This window comes from Lonchura striata, chromosome 4, assembly GCF_050655825.1.
Source record: "Lonchura striata isolate lonStrDom1 chromosome 4, ASM5065582v1, whole genome shotgun sequence".
NCBI classification, from domain to species: Eukaryota; Metazoa; Chordata; class Aves; order Passeriformes; family Estrildidae; genus Lonchura; species Lonchura striata.
Window position 1 is genome coordinate 6,268,250 of NC_140706.1, and position 6,000 is coordinate 6,274,249.

A 6,000-nucleotide genomic window follows, 5' to 3' on the forward strand; every position below is an offset into this window, starting at 1 on the left:
ATGTATATCTATGTTTCTGTATTTGCCTGTGTGTCCAGCATATTGACACCTCTGCATTCATACAAGAATAGGATGTAGGAGTAGAAAGGATCACTTGGATTCATGCTGTAATCTTTGGTGTTTCAAACAGCAGTGATGTACAGCCCCCATGCCCACCCCACATCTTCATTAATTTAGCCAGGTCCATCTGACTGAAAACCACTTTTTGTCATGTAGTCCCTATTGGACGCTGTTCCAGGCAAGAGCTTCTCAGAGGGTTGTTTTCTCTCTCTAATTTTTTGCTTAATTTATTCCTGGCCTCTTCATACCCGTTTGTTCCTGTGCCAACATTGTCTTTTAGCTTCAATAGCTCAGCTGCCTCTCTGATGCTTGCCCCAATGTATTTATAGACAGCAACCGTGTCTCCTCTCAGCTTTTGTCCTGTGGCCTAAATGAGCTTTTTTGGCAGATGGCTACCTAGGGAGCAGAGCTGTGTAGACACATCTCAGCTGGCCTGACAGTGGCTGGCACCCAGGGTGTCAGGACAGAGTGATCTGAGTGTGGCAGGAGCAGAACCAACAAAGAGCTGCAGGGCAACCTGAGCAGCTGCTGTCCCTGCTGGCATGTCCCTGCTGGAGTCACTGCTGTGCCCAAAAGTTGTTGCTAACAACTGAGGAAGGAGCTGTGCTGGTGCTTCAGGAACTATGCACAACCCATTGGTGAGAGTCCCCAAAGCCCTGTTTTACTTTTTCTCTAAGAAGTTTAAGAAATGGTGCAAGCATGAGACTAAACTGATATTTCTATTCAGAGAAATATCTCTTCCTCCCAAATATTCTCTTCCTCCCATGTCACTCACTGGAGAGGTGTGCACTCTCTATCTCCAGATGGCTTTTAAAAGAATGTACTGAAGCCTGTCCCACTCTCTACAGTCTTGGTGGGACATGTGGGTGGAAAAAGAGGCACAGACTGTGGGAACAAGAGGTTTCTGCCCATCCTTTACTCATTCTGGTGTCTGCACAGAGTTCTCCAGACAGGCTGTGAAGAGATGGAGAGCATGGCTTTGCCCTGCTGCATTAGGTGACCCTGTGACAGCCATTGCACCTCTCACTGCTTTCTCATCACACCTTTGGCCTGTGTCCCCCCTGGGGACTGCACACTCAGCACACAGCCCACAGCCCCACAGGGACTCTGCTCCTGGGCTTCCTATGACCTCTCCAGCAATGCCAGCAATCGCTTCCTGCCTTGTTTATTGTTCCCCTCTGCCTCTGAACCAGCTGCTCACATTGCAGAATTTACAAGGGCTGATGGTATTCCACGGGAAGGAAGTAGAGCTGCATTTTAGTTCATATTTATGTGGTTCTTCTACTTCACCTATGCTTAGGGCTTCTGTGAGATCTGTCATCACTCAGCAGAAAGGAAGGAAACAATGAGTCCTTGCCTGAAAGTGATTTTTCTTTTGCAGACACTTTTGATGAAAACAAAAATCTCCTTGGGTCTGTTAAAATGGAACTGAATCTGCTGCAGCTGAGGGTAACAGCAGTAATTTGTTTTTCCTGATCCAGCTTGTTTCAGCCACCTGGTTGCCCATCCTGCTGTCTCCTTTTTGGTCTCAAACTGTTCTTCCAGCACAGTCTGACTGCACCTCTTTCCCCTGCAGAAAATGGAAACCCCAGGAGAAAACTGAAGCTCCCATAAAGCACTGCAATGTGCATTTTAGGTCTGATGGTTTTCCTGTGGTCAAAAAAATTTCCATTATTAAAAGTATTTATTTTGAGGGAAGGTTAAAACATCAATGGAAATGTGACCGCACATGGACAAGAAAATCCACACTAGTTATGTGCATCCAATGTTTGTTGCCATGTTGTAGGAGTATTGGATGCAATCACTTTGCATGTGATGTGCTGCTTTGAGGTTTGTCTGTGCCCTAATACACAGGCAGTAACTTTACATGCTTTATTTCAGGATATATTAGAGAGTTCAGGTGAGGTTCTCACACACAGCTCTAAGAAATATCACAATAAAGACCAGCTATAGAAAAAGCTTTCACCAGTGCAGAGTTTTTCCTAGCAATAGTACTTGGAGAAGATGATTTCCCTTTTTCATCTGTGTCTCATATCTTCCTTTGACAGCCAGTCTGATATTGCCACACGATCCTGAACCAGATCAGAACTCTTCAGTTCTGCCCTTCTTGCCCAGACCAAGTTAGCAAACTTTTGTTCACCGACCAATTTTGTGAGATTTGTTTTAGTCTCCTTTGGCAGAAGGGTGAACTTCAGAAACATTTTAACATGTGGATGGAGAACAGGGATTGCTGGAGATCAGTACAGCAGAGCCAAAGCCTGGTGGTGTGAGGTAGGACAGATGAGCTCTTCTTCTCCAGTCTGGTGGCATCAACATGAGGACAAGCTGCAGCACTTTAACATATTAGCACCAATGGGAGCTACAGCTACTCAAAATGAAATAAAACGATCCTGTTTTTTAAACAGGAAAGGACCCCACTCAGCAGGGTCAGATGTTTGTTACAGGGATGGACAACAAGATGGTTTGGCCTGTGAGGGTCTGGGGCCATGCAAGGAGTCATGGGGTCTGGGGACATGCAGGGGTGTGAGCTGCAAGCACCCACGGTGCCAGGGGCTGCTGTGAGGTGCCCGTTGTGGTGCTGTGACCCACGGGGCCGTGTGTGTCACTGCTGGGGCAGAAGGATGTGGCATTGCTGGGGCAGGCTGAGCGCTGCATCCTGCTGCAGCCACATCAGGGTTTCCAGGCAGAAAGCAATTTATCAACCTGTTGTGCTTACTTTCTCCTGACCTGTGTGATCAAGAGCAAATTGCCCGGGACAAAACAAAAAAAAGTCAAAGAATGAAGGGGGGATGGAGGTTACAACCTTCCTGCTTGCAAAGGGAGGCTGTAAAATGGCATTTGAGGGAATTGCTGAGTCTTTCCCATTGTGCCTGTGCTCACTCAGATTTTCAGTGTCTGAAAATATGTGCTAGAGGGAGTTGACTCTTGCATTTTTTTCAGCTCCCTCCTCAAAGGCAGAACTTGACATCCTGCTTCTCTTTCCCTCTTATTTGTCTCCTCCCGCCTCCCCTTTCCCCTTGTCCACATGACAGTCATAAAAAGATAATGGAAACAATATGGGAATAGTCCTGGTTAGAGCAGCTTCTTTTGTGGATGAGAGCCACGTGCAGTAGCTGGGGAGGCTGTGAGGTCCCTTTGGAAAGCCAACAAGGGCAGGTCATTGTGTCCTTGTTTCCAAAATCAGCGCTGTGCTAGGACTGTGCCGGTGCAGTGGAGCTATTTGGATACCAGGCACTGGGCACTGCACTGGCAGGATAGGAAAGCCCAAGATGAGGTTATTATATTTGAATTGGGTTTTGTACTGAAATGCTCTTTAGGGCAAGGCCATCAGAGGGTGATAAAAGCATCCTGAACTCTCTCCCCCTCCCATGCTGGCCATGGGCTGTCCCAGTCCCTGCCAGGCAGGAGCTGCTGTGGATGGGCCTGTTGGCTGTAGCCTGCTGGCAACAGTTTGCAGCCAGGAAGGACAATATGCTGATTGCAGAATCCGGTTTAATTACTCACAGCACATGCCATTAAGAGAAATTGGCTCGGTTTTCTCAGGAGCAACACATCTGAACTGACTCACCTTCATAAAACTTGGCTCACATGCTAATTAGATGGCCTGGCTTAAAAAGATTGAGCCCCTATTCTGCCACCAGCTCCTAGGACACAGTGTTATTTAAAGATCCTGGATTTCCTTATATAAGAGTTCAATTGTTTTTTCAACAGAAAAAAAGAGAGAAAGACTCAAAAGAGAAAAGAAAAAAGAAAAAAACTCAACCCACCCTTTAAACAGAATATAAATTTATACATCATTGAGTTCTTAATTTTCATGGAATTTCTCTCCCCCTCACAGACAGAAGTTGTATATACAGGATTTTAGTATTTCCTCTCCGGCTCCAGCCCCAATTTGAAGGACTGTAAAAGTTTGAACCGATTCCAATAGTGCGCGGTTTGCATGGTCTGTGCTCTGCTGCAGAGTCAAAACAGCCCACACAGTAACAGACATGCAGTAAATCTTGGGAGAAGTGTTTCCTTTCTTCACACACACACACACACGGAGGATTGAAATTCAATTATAGTTTTAAAATAATACTGAATATTTGGAGGCAGAGGATAAAAAAGCAAGCGGCGCTCCTCCCAGCGAGGAACCCGGCGCGTTTTGAAGCACGATCAGGTTTCAGGGAGCTCGGAGCTGATGATAACGTGTTCAGCACATTCTGCGGTCAGGCTAGTTTGCAAACATGAACTCATTATTACTGAATGATCATAGCAGTTAATTGTCTTTGGAGAGAGATTTAGAGTCCCCTTGCACTGTGTTTTTTGCCTATCCCATGTACTTTTTCACAGATCTTGGGAAGAACAGAATGTAAAATTATAGATCATCAAATTAACCTTTAATAATGCTGTGAGACCTGCATGCACCACAAATACACAAAATCCTTCCTTCTCCTCTTCTTTTTCTCCCTTGCACATATTATAAACAAAGGAAGAGAGCAGCAGGCTCTGTGCCAGATCTACCAATGTTTTCTCTTTATCTTTGCTTCCATCACGTTTTTGACTAATTATATCATCCTGCTTGTAGGAGAGGGGCTGTGTCATCAGATATTTGCAAAATGCTCAGCAGCAGCAGCAGCAGTGACTGGAACCCAAAACAAGCCAGGACTTTGCTGGCTGAGCGTGAGGCACGTTTTAGTAACAGAGTGACACTGGGTCGGGAGTTTGCCAGCGATGCTCGCACCAACCCCGCAGCGTGAGGATGGGCTGGGCACCCTGAGAAGGGATGTTGTCCTCTACTGAAAAGGACGCTGAGCAGTGATTTTGGAGAGGAGAGCAGCCCATTTTGGGGGAACTGCTGCTGTCTCCCATGCAGGAATGAGCCCAGAGACTGGATGTAAAAGATTTAGTTTCCCTTCCAGGTCAAGAAAGGCTGTGAAAAGGATCCAGATGAGAGATAAACATCACAGAATCATAAACCAGTTTGGGTTGGAAGGGACCTTAAAGATTATGTAGTTCCAAGCCCCTGCCATGGGCGGGAAATCCACCCACTAAGCCAGGTTGCTCCAAGGCTCATCTAACCTGGCTTTGAACACTTCCAGGGATGGAGAATCCACAATTTATCTGGGCAATCTGTGATAGGGTCTCACCACTCTCACTGTAAAGAATTTTTTCCTAATATCTAATCTTAACCTGCTCTCTTTCAGTTTGAAGCTGTTCTCCCTTGTTCTGTCACTACATGCCCTCATCAGAAGTCCCTCTCCAGCACTCCTGCAGCCCCTTTAGGTACTGGCAGGTTCTAGAAAGTGTCCCCAGAGGCTTCTCCAGGCTGTCTCCATGGGGTAGATGCTCCCGTTCTCTGGGCATCTCTGTGACTTCCTCTGGATTTGCTCCAACAGGTCCACATCCTTCTTAAGCTGGGGATCCCAGAGCTGAACACAGCACTCCAGTGGGGTGTCACAAAAGCAGAGCAGAGGGGCAGAATCCCCTCAGTCACACTTCTTTGGGTTCAGTCCTTGTTTTGATGCAAACATGGGAGTTGGGAATGAGACTGGGCTGGGGAAGGGGAACACAAGGAGGGATAGCAAGAACAAGGAGGGCAGCGAGGAGGTAAAGCCAAGGAAAGGCAAACACAGCCCTTGAGCCCAAGAAATCTGATGGGCTGAAATGTTTCCAGCTCTGAGATTTGGTGGTTAAACTTCTCCTTGGAATTGGTTGGATCAGGTGGAAAATCCATGGGGATTACATCCTTGCTCTCTTCCAGCAGGAATCAGCATTTGTATTTCCAGGGGTAGCTCAAGTACTGCTTTCCCCACAGTAGCACAGTGGGATTTTTTTTACAGATGTTCAGTGGCAAACCCCAAAACACAAAAAGCCCAAAACCAGGAGAGCTGGGCTGTGGGGGACTGAGGTTCACTCTCTGTCACAGAGGCTTAAAAAGTGCCTTTGGTTGATGCATTT